Source organism: Salmo trutta, chromosome 8 (assembly GCF_901001165.1).
Source record: "Salmo trutta chromosome 8, fSalTru1.1, whole genome shotgun sequence".
Classification (NCBI taxonomy): domain Eukaryota; kingdom Metazoa; phylum Chordata; class Actinopteri; order Salmoniformes; family Salmonidae; genus Salmo; species Salmo trutta.
In genome coordinates this window covers 5,551,687-5,567,640 of record NC_042964.1, presented here as the reverse complement: position 1 = coordinate 5,567,640, position 15,954 = coordinate 5,551,687, and the positions used below count along the sequence as shown (strand labels likewise).

The window sequence follows — 15,954 nt, the reverse complement described above, 5'->3', positions numbered from 1 at the left end:
TGAATGGTTCAGCAGGGCTGTGGGCCCCCATCCTCAGTCCACAGTGCCTGAATGGTTCAGCAGGGCTGTGGGCCCGTGCTCTGTCCCCAGTGCCTGAATGGTTCAGCAGGGCTGTGGCCCCGTGCTCCCTCCCCAGTTCCTGAATGGTTCAGCAGGGCTGTGGGCCCGTGCTCAGTCCACAGTGCCTGAATGGTTCAGCAGGGCTGTGGGCCCGTGCTCTGTCCACAGTGCCTGAATGGTTCAGCAGGGCTGTGGGCCCCCGTGCTCAGTCCACAGTGCCTGAATGGTTCAGCAGGGCTGTGGGCCCCCATGCTCAGTCCACAGTGCCTGAATGGTTCAGCAGGGCTGTGGGCCCGTGCTCTGTCCACAGTGCCTGAATGGTTCAGCAGGACTGTGGGCCCCCGTGCTCAGTCCACAGTGCCTGAATGGTTCAGCAGGGCTGTGGGCCCCCCTGCTCAGTCCACAGTGCCTGAATGGTTCAGCAGAAACTAACGGCATCTTCCCAAATCCCCTTCGTACTTATCTGGCGTCGGAACCTTGGGCTCACGGAAGGAAACAGCTCCAGAAGCGACAAGTGAGAGGGGTGAAGCAGGTGGTGGATGATCCGCCGGCAAAGTGAGCTGAGCCTGGATACTCGTCAGACTAGCAGAAAAGTTCCGAACCGAAAACGCTATCTCCTGTAGCAGCGTGCTGTGTTGTCCCAACATCTTCTCCTGATGGGTAATGGCATAGCGAACGGAGTCCAGGTCCGCTGGGTTCATTCTTGTCCGGATCGTTCTGTCACGATTCTCTAAAGCAGAACCCAGAAGCAGACCAGGACAAGGTGAGTTGAACGAAGGTGAGTATTTATTTACAGACTCAAATGTGAAAGCAGAATAATCCAGGAGACGGAGCGGGCAGTGGAGGTGAGTTGGTGAGAGTGAATAGGCAGATCCAATGATGTCACAGAAGCCACCGACGACCAGGCAGCGGTGGGGTGAATGTTCCGGGAGAATGACTGTAGACAGAGTAAACGGAAGTGAGTACATGGCAAGCAAAAAGTACAGAACAACAAAACTAACTCTAGTAAACTTGAGGCTGATACGCTGACACAACATACTGTTCATTGCTAACGATCCGGCAGGGAATGGATGTCAGGTCAGAGCTTATGAAGTGGAGAGGTGATGCTCAAGACCAGGTGTGCAGATAGCTGATGAGATGCAGGTGCGGGTAATCGAGAGATCTCCCGCCTAGCTTCGTCGCCCGGCAACCAGACAGGGTGCGTTCAGGAACCTCAGGAAACAGACTCCAAGACAGAAAACAGGCAACTCAGGCAGAAAACAAACTCAGGAAGCGGGATTCATGACAATAAAGGCCATGGTGGCAAAGTAAATACAATATAGCAAGTAAAACACTGGAATAGTAGATTTGCAGTGGAAGAAAGTGCAAAGTAGAAATAGAAATAATGGGGTGCAAAGGAGCAAAATAAATAAATAAATAAATACAGTAGGGGGAGAGGTAGATGTTTGGGCTAAATTATAGATGGGCTATGTACAGGTGCAGTAATCTGTGAGCTGCTCTGACAGCTGGTGCTTAAAGCTAGTGAGGGAGATAAGTGTTTCCAGTTTTAGAGATTTTTGTAGTTCGTTCCAGTCATTGGCAGCAGAGAACTGGAAGGAGAGGCGGCCGAAGGAGGAATTGGCTTTGGGGGTGACCAGAGAGATATACCTGCTGGAGCACGTGCTACAGGTGGGTGCTGCTATGGTGACCAGCGAGCTGAGATAAGAGGGAACTTTACCTAGCAGGGTCTTGTCGATGACCTGTAGCCAGTGGGTTTGGCGATGAGTTTTAAGCGAGGGCCAGCCAACGAGAGCGTACAGGTCGCTTTGGTGGGTAGTATATGGGGCTTTGGTGACAAAACAGATGGCACTGTGATAGACTGCATCCAATTTATTGAGTAGGGTATTGGAGGATATTTTGTAAATGACATCGCCGAAGATCGGTAGGATGGTCAGTTTTACGAGGGTATGTTTGGCAGCATGAGTGAAAGATGCTTTGTTGCGAAATAGGAAGCCAATTCTAGATTTAACTTTGGATTGTAGATGTTTGATGTGAGTCTGGAAGGAGAGTTTACAGTCTAACCAGGCACCTAGGTATTTGTAGTTGTCCACAAAGCCAATTCCTCCTTCGGCCGCCTCTCCTTCCAGTTCTCTGCTGCCAATGACTGGAACGAGTAGTGATGCTGGACGGGCGGGCGCATCTCATCAGAAAATATTTCCAAAATGCATACATTTCCCTTCAATTCTCTGTTTTGGTTATTGCAAAGAAAATGCACACTAACCTCTAGAATTTGGTTCTTCTCTTCCTCCTTTTTGTGCCAATTATCCTTCATTGCCATTCTTATTTTTCTTGATCAGCTTTTGAGCTAACTCATGAATACGAGATTCCCTCAACTTTAATAGGGCTGCACTTTATCCATTGCATTGGCTATGTATTTGTTATGTATCAGGGAATCAAATGTAATAAATCATCAACATTTCCTACGGACCCGTGGGAGCAACACTGAAGGTTATGACAATCCTCTACATAAACTCACCTGAACCGGACCTTCAAAGTAATCAATAATACTCCAAATTATTAGGTTGACATTTACCGTATGTCCAAAATGATCAATATAATCCACAAGTTCCTAATGATATATCACGTCAGGGTGACCATTTACCGTAGTGGGTAGTAATATTTTATATGTGTATGATACACATTATACTATAAACTGAATACACCAAACATTAGGAAAGCTTTCCTAATATCGAGTTGCACCCCCCAATTCATCAGGGCATGAACTCTACAAGGTGTCAAAAGCGTTCCACAGGGATGCTGGCCCATGTTGTCTCCAATGCTTCGCACAGTTTTGTCAAGTTGGCTGGATGTCCTTTGGGTGGTGTACAATTCTTGATACACACAGGAAATTGTTGAGTGTGAAAAGCCAGCAGTGGTGCAGTTCTTGACACAAACTGGTGTGCCTGGCACCTACTACCATACCCCGTTCAAAGGAACTTTGGAAGCCCAAGGGCTGATATGAAAACCACACCACAAAAAACACTGCATATAATACATAAGTACAAAAATAAAACAAGTTTGTTAAAACAGATAACAAAACCTACTAATTAGAAATGTACCAATTAGCTTTCTGGGAGGTATGAGTATTTGTAGACACAAGTGCATACTTGGCGTACATTAATGTTGTAAATAGACAGATATTGGGTTTCTTCAAAAAAGGTGCAGATGGAAGCAGGCAAATTGATGAGGTGGCTAGTCTTGCAAATTGATTTTGTATGATGAGTAATTTGTGTAGGTAGGAGGCATATGTCCTTGCCCAGACAATATTGAAGTAAATTAAAATATAGTGTAGAGTTAGGAAGCAAACCTGATGAACCAAACTACTAATCTTTCTGATGATACCAACAGATGTCATCACTTTGCTGCAGACAAATTGAATATGATCTTTCTAGGATAACTTTTGATCAATTAGAGCGTAGAGGAATCTAGTGGATGTGACTTGTTCCATTTCATTCCCACCAATTGATATACTGACTGTTTATGTTTTACAATTCTTATTATTCTTACTAGTGAATACAATACAATTGGATTTGTTTTACATTTAAAGATAATTTGTTTATTTGGAAACATTCAGAAAGTGTATCCATACCTGAGTTGGTTTCATTGATTAGTGAGTCAACATTATTGTGAAATAAAATATAATTGGTATAATCAGCAAAAAGAATGGGAAGCACAATGGAAGACCCAGCAGCAAGGTCATTAATCTAGATTAGGAATAACAAAGGTCCAATTATCCAACCCTGTGGCACACCAGGATATCTTGGCCCTGTTAGATGCACAGCCGTCTGCATAAACACATTGTTCTCTAACAAAAACATAACTATATAACCAATTATGTGTATAATCATGAAAACCGTTATAATGCAATAAAGAAAGTAATATTTCATGATCAACCGTGTCAAATGCTTTGGATAAATCTAAAAAGATGCCAAGAGCTTATTCATTGATGTTCAGGGCTGTAAAGATTGGCTCCACAAGTTCCACAAGGGTCATATCTGTGGAGTAGTTTTTACCAAAACCATATTGGTGCACATATAGAATGCAGTGTTGATTTAAATGTTTCACCATTCTCTTATACTCCAATTTCTCAAGAATTTTAGAAAAACATGGTAGAACATATATTGGATGATAATTTGCAAAATATCTTGAATCCCTAGATTTATAGAGGGTGATAACTTTGGCAATTTTCTAATCTTTAGGAATAAAGCCAGTTTGCATAGATTTGGTGAAGATATATGTTAGCAGCTCAGTAATCGAGGATGACATTGATTTCACCAAAGAGTCACCAATCTCTTCATGACCTGCTGCTGATATCTTTAAGTTACCAATTACCTCCATCACCTCCATTACATCATCACCTCCACTACCTCATCACCTCCACTACCTCATCACCTCCATTACATCATCACCTCCACTACATCATCAGCTCCACTAGATCATCACCTCCACTACATCATCACCTCCACTACATCATCACCTCCATTACATCATCACCTCCATTACATCATCACCTCCACTACATCATCACCTCCACTAGATCATCACCTCCACTACATCATCACCTCCATTACATCATCACCTCCGCTACATCATCACCTCCACTAGATCATCACCTCCACTACATCATCACCTCCATTACATCATCACCTCCATTACATCATCACCTCCGCTACATCATCACCTCCATTACATCATCACCTCCACTACATCATCACCTCCACTACATCATCACCTCCATTACATCATCACCTCCACTACATCATCACCTCCATTACATCATCACCTCCATTACATCATCACCTCCATTACATCATCACCTCCACTACATCATCACTTCCACTACATCATCAGCTCCACTAGATCATCAGCTCCACTAGATCATCACCTCCACTACATCATCACCTCCATTACATCATCACCTCCATTACATCATCACCTCCACTACATCATCACCTCCATTACATCAGGAGGATCAACCATAAGAAGAAAAGGGAAATGTCCCTTAATTTTTTACATTTTAGTCATTTAGCAGACGCTCTTATCCAGAGGGACTTACAGTAGTGAATGCAAACATTTCATAATTAATTATTATTATTATTTTTTATATTTTTTGTACTGGTCCCCCGTGGGAATCGAACCCACAACCCTGGCGTTGCAAACACCATGCTCTACCAACTGAGCCACACGATGGCTAGAAGGCCGGTGACGTCGACCGCCGAACTGGGTCAACACAATCATTATATTTATCATTTGCTTCATTAAAATCTAATGGGTTAATGTAATCCAAGGGATTTCCTTCAGTTTTCTCTATTTTCTTTGACAGAGAGAAACCCACATTCACAAAAAAGTTATTAAATTCACATGAAATAACATCAGGATTACTATAGGTCTTATTTCCAACAATACATTGAGATGGAATAGTTGTAGATGTGTTTTTCTTATACAACAGTTGATTGACGATTTTCCAAGTTTACTTTATATTAAGGATTCTTTGAATTTATTAGTAAAATATATTTTTGGGGGATATCCTAAATAGGAGAGTAAATTTGTTCTTATGCTTTTAGTAATTTGCAGAATTCAGGGCAGAGAGTTTTGTGAGAAACTGTCATGATCGTCTAAAGGAGTAGACCAAGGCGCAGCATGCTTAGAGTTCCACATGTTTAATAAATATGAAAACTCACCAAAACAATACCGATGAAGACGAAGCGTGACGTTCTGGGCTGCTCACAGGCAGCTACACGAACACAAAATCCCACAAAGCACAGGTGGGAAAAGGCTGCCTAAGTATGATTCCTAATCAGAGACAACGATAGACAGCTGCTTCTGATTAGGAACCCTACTCGGCCCAAAACAAAGAAATACAAAAACATAGAAAAAGGAACATAGAACGCCCACCCCAGTCACACCCTGGCCTAACCAAAATAGAGAACCAAAACCCTCTCTATGGCCAGGGCATGACAGTACCCCCCCCAAAGATGCGGACTCCGGCCGCAAAACCTGACTCTAAAGGGGAGTGTCCGGGTGGGCCCTCCTTACGGTGGCGGCTCTGGTGCGGGACGTGGACCCCGCTCCCCCTTCGGCTTGGCCCACTTAGATGGCTCCCCTAGAGCGTGATCTCCTGCCGCCGACCACAGACTGGGGACCCACGCAGCGGGCCCCGGGCTGGCGGGCGACTCCGGCTGCGCCCGCTGGCGGGCGACTCCGGCTGCGCCCGGCTGGCGGGAGACTCCGGCTGCGCCCGGCTGGCGGGAGACTCCGGCTGCGCCCGGCTGGCGGGAGACTCCGGCTGCGCCCGGCTGGCGGGAGACTCCGGCTGCGCCCGGCTGGCGGGAGACTCCGGCTGCGCCCGGCTGGCGGGAGACTCCGGCTGCGCCCGGCTGGCGGGAGACTCCGGCTGCGCCCGGCTGGCGGGAGACTCCGGCTGCGCCCGGCTGGCGGGCGGCTCCGGCGGCTCCGGGCTGGCGGGCGGCTCCGGCGGCTCCGGGCTGGCGGGCGGCTCCGGCGGCTCCGGGCTGGCGGGCAGCTCTGGCGGCTCTGGCCCAGGATTCACCAGGCTGGGGAGATATGAAGGAGGCCTGGCCCTGGGCGCAGGCACAGGACTCACCAGGCTGGGGAGACATGAAGGAGGCCTGGCCCTGGGCGCAGGCACAGGACTCACCAGGCTGGCGGGCGGTTCTGGCGGCTCTGGCGGCTCCGGGCTGGCGGGCGGCTCTGGCGGCTCTGGCCCAGGATTCACCATCCTGGGGAGACATGAAGGAGGCCTGGCCCTGGGCACAGGCACAGGACTCACCAGGCTGGGGAGACATGAAGGAGGCCTGGCCCTGGGCGCAGGCACAGGACTCACCAGGCTGGCGGGCGGTTCTGGCGGCTCCGGCGGCTCCGGGCTGGCGGGCGGCTCTGGCGGCTCTGGCCCAGGATTCACCAGGCTGGGGAGACATGAAGGAGGCCTGGCCCTGGGCACAGGCACAGAACTCACCAGGCTGGGGAGACATGAAGGAGGCCTGGCCCTGGGCGCAGGCACAGGACTCACTAGGCTGGCGGGCGGCTCTGGTGGCTCCGGACAGGCTGGGGGCTCTGGCGGCTCCGGACAGGCTGGCGGCTCTGGTGGCTCCGGACTGGCGGGCGGCTCTGGCGGCTCCGGACTGGCGGGCGGCTCTGGCGGCTCCGGACTGGCGGGCGGCTCTGGCCCAGGATTCACCAGGCTGGGGAGACATGCAGGAGGCCTGGCTCTGGGCGCAGGCACAGGACTCACAAGGCTGGGAAGACATGCAGGAGGCCTGGTTCTGGGCGCAGGCACAGAACTCACCAGGCTGGCGGGCGGCTCTTGCGGCTCCGGACAGGCAGGCGGCTCCGGACAGGCGGGCGGCTCTGGCGGCTACGGACTGGCGGGCGGCTCTGACGGCTCCGGACTGGCGGGCGGCTCTGGCGGCTCCGACCCAGGATTCACCAGGCTGGGGAGACATGCAGGAGGCCTGGCTCTGGGCGCAGGCACAGGACTCACCAGGCTGGGGAGACATGCAGGAGGCCTGGCTCTGGGCGCAGGCACAGGACTCACCAGGCTGGGAAGACATGCAGGAGGCCTGGTTCTGGGCGCAGGCACAGGATTCCCCCGGCTGGGGAGACATGCAGGAGGCCTGGCTCTGGGCGTAGGCACAGGACAGACCAGGTCCTGAAGACGCACTGGAGGTCTAGAGCGCATGGCCTGCACAACCCGTCCTGGCTCGATGCCCACTCTAGCATGGTACTTGCGGGGGGCTGGGATGTAGCGCACCGGGCTATGAGCGCGCACTGGAGACACCGTGCGCTCCACCGCATAACATGGCGCCTGACCAGTACCACGCTGCTTCCGGTAAGCACGGGGAGTTGGCTCAGGTCTCCAACCTGACTCTGCCACACTCCCCGTGTGCCCCCCCAAAAAATATTTTGGGGCTGGCTCTCGGGCTTCCTTGCCAGCCGTGTTCCCTCATACCGTTGCCGTTTGTCCTTTTCTCTTGCTGCCTCCGCTCTTCTAAGTGCCTCTACCTGTTCACATGGGAGGCGATCCCTTCCGACCAGGATCTCTTCCCAAGTGTAGGATCCCTTGCCGTCCAGGATGTCCTCCCATGTCCAGTCCTTTCTCTCCCTGGCCCAGGATCCTTGCTCCTCCTGGGCACACTGCTTGGTCCTTCTTTGGTGGGATCTTCTGTCACGATCGTCTAAAGGAGTAGACCAAGGTGCAGCATGCTTAGAGTTCCACATGTTTAATAAATATGAAAACTCACCAAAACAATACCAATGAAGACGAAGCATGACGTTCTGTGCTGCTCACAGGCAGCTACACAAACACAAGATCCCACAAAGCACAGGTGGGAAAAGGCTGCCTAAGTATGATTCCTAATCAGAGACAACGATAGACAGCTGCCTCTGATTAGGAACCCTACTCGGCCCAAAACAAAGAAATACAAAAACATAGAAAAAGGAACATAGAACGCCCACCCCAGTCACGCCCTGGCCTAACCAGAATAGAGAACCAAAACCCTCTCTATGGCCAGGGCGTGACAGAAACGTTTTATACAACTTGATGATTTTTTTGACCGGCTGTAAACCATGGTCTCCATAATCCATCTGCTGCTCTTTTACGTGATTTAACGAAGGGAAAGCAGTGGTGATATACAGAATTGAAAGATGTGAGAAAAGTCTCTGAAGCAGACTCCACATCAGCCTGATTATAAAAAATATCCATCAATCAAAATCTTAAAGTGCTCACAATTGCTTTTGTTAAATATTCTACCCTTAAAGTTACTAGTCATTCCCATCTGTTCATTTCCAGCTGCCAAAGGGAAGTGTAAAATTGGAAAATGGTCAGAAATGTCAGTATAAAGTATACCTGTATTAGCCATATTGTTCTAAGAATTAGTAAAAATATTATAAATAAGGATGGCAGATGATCTTATCAGTCTTCTGGGTTTATAGATGAGGGGATAAAGTTAGCTAGAGTATAAAATATTACAAAAGTCAGTTTATGTTGTAATCACAAAATAGAAAACACATTTTATAATCATTATTAATTAAATCAAAGGTAGATATCAATAAAATATCAATACAATTACCAGTGTCAGAATCGGGTGGCCGATAGATCCATACAATTAACACTTTTTTACCACCAACAAAAATGATGATCATTTCTACAGAAAGAGATTCAAGGTCAAAGTTATTAGAAGTAAGTACGAGGTGCTCTCTTATAAAGAATTGAAAATGTTTACGAACAAAAATGAACACTCCTCCCACTCTTGACATTCTACAGTGGTGAACAGCATTATAAGGAGACATGTTGTGAAGCATGGTTGTCTCTTCAGTCAACCATGTTTCTGAAAGGGCAACAATGGAAAATTCATGATTGAGAGAAGACAGATAATGAACAAGGTGGTTATGATTTTTAGGAAGGCTGCGAACGTTCGTAAGAGGTGCGTACTGGCGGCAGAGAAGTCAGGAGCAGGAGAGCAAAAACTGTGTTTCCAACGGCGCAGTTTAATCATAAAAACCACCGGAAAACAGAACAATCAATAAATGGGTACAAAACCCAATGCACACCAGACATAACGTGCACAAGCACTGACAATAAACAATACTGGACAAGGACATGGGGGGAACATGGGGGGAACAGAGTGTTAAATACACAACATGTAATTGATGGAATTGAAACCAGGTGTGTGGGAAGACAAGACAAAACAAATGGAACATGAAAGGTGGATCGGCAATGGATAGAAGGCCGGTGACGTCGACCGCCGAACGCCACCCGAACAAGGAGAGGGACCGACTTCGGCGGAAGTCGTGACAACGTTCAAATGAAATGTAGATAAAAAAGCTTGTTTTGGAATTAGAGAAACTACTATACATGTTGTTAAATTGCTAGTAATGACGTGATAGACTCATCTCTGGAAAAACCTCAGGAATTTTGAATCTGGGTCAACACAATCATTATATTTATCATTTGCTTCATTAAAATCTAATGGGTTAAATACAATGTTATCAGGGTTGATTTCCTAACCAACTAAGAGAGATACACAATTGGAATCATCCAGAGAGTGGAACAGAAACATAGAAGTGTATGCCTCACATGTCCAATAAAACCATATAATGCATTTGGAAAGTATTCAGACCCTTTCCGTTATTTCCACATTTTGTCATGTTATAGCCTTATTCTAAAATGTATTAAGTACATCTTTCTCCTCATCAATGTATCAATGTATACAGAACACCCCATGAAGACAAAGCGAAACAGAAATACCTACTTCACATAATAATCCAACCCTTTGCTATGAGACTCAAAATTGAGCTCAGATGCATCTTGTTGCAATTGATCATCTTTGTTTCAACAACTTACATTTACATTTACATTTAAGTCATTTAGCAGACGCTCTTATCCAGAGCGACTTACAAATACAAACTTCATTGGGGTCCACCTGTGTTAAATTCAATTGATTGGACATGATTTGGAAAGGCACACACCTGTCTATATAAGGTCCCACAGTTGACAGTGCATGTCAGAGCAAAAACCAAGCCATGAGGTCGAAGGAATTGTCTGTAGAGCTCCGAAACAGGATTGAGTCGAGGTACAGATATGAGGAAGGGTACCAAAAACTGTCTGCAGCATTGAAGGTCCCCAAGAACACAGTGGCCTCCATCATTCTTAAATGGAAGAAGCTTGGAACTATCAAGACTCTTCCTAGAGCTGGACGCCGGGCAAAACTGAGCAATAGGGGGAGAAGGGCCTTGGTCAGGGAGGTGATCAAGAGCCCGATGGTCACTCTGACAGAGCTCTAGAGTTCCTCTGTGGAGATGGGAGAACATTCCAGAAGGACAACCATCTATGCAGCACTACACCAATCAGGCCTTTACGGTAGAGTGGCCAGACAAAAGCCACTTCTCAGTAAAAGGCACATGACAGCCCGCTTGGAGTTTGCCAAAAGGCACCCAAAGGACTCTCAGACCATGAGAACTAAGATTCTCTGGTCTGATGAAACCGAGATTGAACACTTTGGCCTGAATGGCAAGTGCCACGTCTGTAGGAAACCTGGCACCATCCCTACGGTGAAGCATGGTGTAAGCAGCATCATGCTGTGGGGATGTTGTTCATCAGCAGAGACTGGGAGACTATTCAGGATCGAGGCAAATATGAATGGAGCAAAGTACAGAGATCCTTGATGAAAACCTGCTCCAAAGCACTCAGGACCTCAGACTGGCGCGAATGTTCACCTTCCAACAGGACAACGACCCTAAGCACACAGCCAAGACAACGCAAGAGTGGTTTCGGGACAAGCCTCTGAATGTCCTTGAGTTGTCCTGCCAGAGACCGACTCGAACCGGATCGAACATCTCTCGAACCTGATCAAACCTGATCAAACGTTTCATGGAGAGACATGAAAATAGCTGTGCGGCAACGCTCCCCATGTTTCCTGACAGAGTTTGAGAGGATTTGCAGATAAGAACGGGAGACACTCCCCAAATACATGTGTGCCAAGCTTGTAGCATCATACCCAAGAAGACTCGAGGCTGTAATTGTTGCCAAAGGTTCTTCAACAAAGTACTTAGTAAAATTATGAATACTTACTGTATGTAAATGTGATTTTTAGTTTTCTTTTTAATATATTTGCAAAAATGTCTAAAAACATGTTCTTGCTTTAACATTATGAGGTACTCTGTGTAGATTGCTGAGGAAAAAACACAAATTAATACATTTTAGAATAAGGATGTAACGTAACAAAATGTGGAAAAAGTCAAGGGGTCTGAATACTTTCCCAATGCACTGTAAATTTGTGTTAATTTTATCAGTAGGGTATCCTATGGTATCCTACATCCTATGGAATGTACATTTGTGTTAATTTTATCAGTAGAGGATCCTATGGTATCCCACATCCTATGGAATGTACATTGACACAGTTCACATAACACCACTGAAGACTTCAGAGGGTTTTGAAATTTAGAGCAATGTGTGTTTTTGGTCTTGAGGGTAGGTGAAAAAATGAACAAAGTTTTGTTTTGTGTGTGTTTGGGTGTCTATGTGTGGGTGTGTGTGCGTTTGTGTCAAATCCTTAACTTTAGCGGAGTCACTTGTCATAAGCCTACGTGAGGGGGCTGAACGACCAGGTGATCATACATCAGGTGTGTGATGTTGACTTTTTTTGTTCTTCAATTAGTCGTGTCAGCACTTCCTCTCTTTTGAGGCATGCCCTTTTCAGAGATGTCTTCATTGACAAAGATGTTGGTTCCCTTCAGGCACTTGGTTCTCCTGAGATTCTCCTCCTACTCTTTGAACCTGAGCAGTTTCACCACTATAGATCTGGGCCATCCATCGGAGAAGAAAATGCCATTCCTAGGCTCCCTCGCCATCTCGATGAGTTTAGGGTCCAGTTTGAGAAGATCTGCCAGGAGTTTCTTGGCACTGACATCTGTGTCATGACAAGTTTCAGTCTTTACGTCCACAATTCCCTCGATTAAAATGTTACTGCGCCTCAATTGGTTTACGAGGTAATCTCCTTTGGGATGAGTGGCTGTCAGTTGTTCTTTAGAAATTTGCTAAAATCCTCAGACTTGTGTCTTTCACAGCATTTACCATTAAAGTCGGAAGTTAACATACACTTAGGTTTTTCAACCACTCCGCAAATTTCTTGTTAACAAAGTATAGTTTTGGCAAGTCGGTTAAGACATCTACTTTGTGCATGACACAAGTCATTTTTCCAACAATTGTTTAGAGACAGATCTTTTCACTTATAAATCACTGTATTGCAATTCAAGTGGGTCAGAAGTTTACATACACTAAGTTGACTGTGCCTTTAAACAGCTTGGAAAATTTCAGAAAATGATGTCATGGCTTTAGAAGCGTCTGATAGGCTAATTGACATCATTTGAGTCAATTGGAGGTGTACCTGTGGATATATTTCAAGGCCTACCTTCACACTCAGTGCCTCTTTTCTTGACATTGTGGGAAAATCAAAAGAAATCAGCCAAGACCTCATAAAAAATTGTAGATCTCCACAAGTCTGGTTCATCGTTGGGAGCAATTTCCAAACGCCTGAAGGTAACACGTTCATCTGTACAAACAATAGTACTGAAATATAAACACCATGGGACCACGCAGCCGTCATACCGCTCAGGAAGGAGACGAGTTCTGTCTCCTAGAGATGAACGTACCCTGGTGCGAAAAGTATCACGTCCTCACCAGTAGAAGGGGTTATTTGTTATTGTAGTTTGGTCAGGACGTGGCAGGGGGCATTTGTTTTATGTGGTTCGGGCTGGTTGTGTTTATAGGAGGGTGTTTGATTTATTATTCTGGGGTTTTGGCCACTGTTCTATGTTTATGTATTTCTATGTTTTGTCTAGTCATTTGTATTTCTGTTTAGTTTATTGGGGGTTGGACTCTCAATTGGAGGCAGGTGTTTTCTAGTTGCCTCTGATTGAGGGTCCTATAAATAGGTATGTGTTTGTATTAGTATTTTGTGGGAAATTGTGCTGGGTATAGCTTTGTTGCCTTACCAGCCTGTTATTCGTCGTTGTGTTTTTTTTGTGCACGTGTTTGTTTTGGTTTACCTTCTTTGTCCTCAATAAAAAGAAGATGAGTGCACATATTCCTGCTGCATTTTGGTCCACTTTACGCTACGACAACCGTGACAGAATCTCCCACCAACCAAGGACCAAGCAGCGGGGTAAGGAGCAACGGGAAAATTATATGGACTATCGGGAGTTTTGGACGTGGGAGGAGATTTTGGCCGGAGAGGGCCCATGGAGGAAGTCTGGTGAGAACCGGGAACGCTACTGGGGAACACGGCTGGCTAGGAAGCTGGAGAGGCACCCCCAATAATTTATTTTGGGGGGGCACACGGGTAGTTTGGCTGGGCCAGGCAGTAGACCTAAGCCAGCTCCCCGTGCTTTTTATGAGAAGCAGGTGGAGAATAGAGCGCTGGAGTATGCGGAAGTGCGCACAATTTCGCCCGCTATACGCACGGCAACCATCAGGCCCCTGCACAGCCCAGTTCGCCCTGTGCCAGCACTTCGCTTGTGCAGGGCTACTAGTTCCATCTAGCCAGGACGGGTTGTGCAGGAGGTGCGATCGAGACCGCCAGTGCGTCTCCACAGCCCGGTATATCCAGTACCAGCACCACGCACCAGGCCTCCAGTGCATCAGCCCAGTCCAGTATGTCCTGTGCCCGCTCCTCGCACTAGCCTTGAAGTGCGTGCCTCCAGTCTGGTACCTCCAGTACCAGCACCACGCACTAGGCTTCCAGTGCATCAGCCCAGTCCAGGATGTCCTGTTCCCGCTCCTCGCACTAGCCTTAAAGTGCGTGTCTCCAGTCTGGTACCTCCACTACCAGCCCCACGCACTAGGCTTCCAGTGCGTCAGCTCAGTCCCGAGCTTCCGACGGCAGTACTCCATCCAGAGTGTCCGACGACAGTGCCCCGTCCAGAGTGTCCGACGACAGTGCCCCGTCCAGAGTGTCCGACGACAGTGCCCCGTCCAGAGTGTCCGACGACAGTACCCCGTCCAGAGTGTCCGACGACAGTGCCCCGTCCAGAGTGTCCGGCGACAGTGATCCGTCCAGAGTGTCCGGCAACAGTACCCCGTCCAGAGTGTCCGGCAACAGTACCCCGTCCAGAGTATCCGGCAACAGTACCCCGTCCAGAGTATCCGGCAACAGTACCCCGTCCAGAGTATCCGGCAACAGTACCCCGTCCAAAGTATCCGGCAACAGTACCCCGTCCAGAGTATCCGGCAACAGTGTATAGTCTGGAACCGAGTGAGACGGCCTACAGTCCGGAACCGAATGAGACGGCCTACAGTCCGGAACCGAGTGAAACGACCTACAGTCAGGAACCGAGTGAGACGGCCTACAGTCAGGAACCGAGTGAGACGGCCTACAGTCAGGAACCGAGTGAGACAGCCTACAGTCAGGAACCGAGTGAGTCTGCCTACAGTCCAGAGCTCTTAGAGTCTGCCTACAGTCCAGAGCTCCTAGAGTCGCCCTACAGTCCAGAGCTCCCAGAGCCCATTCCAGGGTCTTCAGTGACTGGCCTCAGGCAGAGGTATGCAGTGGGGGTGGTTTGGTCCGGGAGGGGATTAAGGCCTGAGCCTAAGCCACCTCCACTGTAGGAGGTTTGGGGAGGGGGGGGGTGTAGCACTGGAGCCGTCGGTGACGGCAGCCACCCTCCCTTCCCTCCCTTTAGTTTAGGGGATTTATTTTGTTTTGGGGTTATTTTGTTTATTTGTGTGAGGTGCATCCAGGATCTGCACCTTTGGGGGGGGGGGGTACTGTCACGTCCTGACCAGTAGAAGGGGTTATTTGTTATTGTAGTTTGGTCAGGACGTGGCAGGGGGTATTTTTTTATGTGGTTCGGGCTGGTTGTGTTTATAGGAGGGTGTTTGATTTATTATTCCGGGGTTTTGTTTATGTATTTCTATGTTTAGTCTAGTCATTTGTATTTCTATGTTTAGTTTATTGGGGGTTGGACTCTGAATTGGAGGCAGGTGTTTTCTAGTTGCCTCTGATTGAGCGTCCTATAAATAGGTACGTGTTTGTATTAGTATTTTGTGGGAAATTGTGCTGGGTATAGCTTTGTTGCCTTACCGGCCTGTTATTCGTCGTTGTGTTTTTTTGTGTACATGTTTGTTTTGGTTTACCTTCTTTGTCCTCAATAAAAAGAAGATGAGTGCACATATTCCTGCTGCGTTTTGGTCCACTTTACCCTACGACAACCGTGACAAAATGTGCAAATCAATCCCAGAATAACAGCAAAGGACCTTGTGAAGATGCTGGAGGAAACAGGTACAAAAGTATCTATATCCACAGTAAAACGAGTCCTATATCGACATAACCTGAAAGG

General features: G+C 47.5%; 1 long non-coding RNA gene across 1 annotated transcript; it reads right to left on the bottom strand.

Moving 5' to 3' along the window:
* Positions 1-828: 828 nt before the first annotated feature.
* LOC115198097 (uncharacterized) lies at positions 829-1,308 on the bottom strand. Its single transcript, XR_003879173.1, has 2 exons — positions 1,100-1,308; positions 829-997 (listed from the first exon to the last, which is right to left on the bottom strand). It is a non-coding gene; the product is annotated as an uncharacterized LOC115198097 (long non-coding RNA).
* Positions 1,309-15,954: the final 14,646 nt, after the last annotated feature.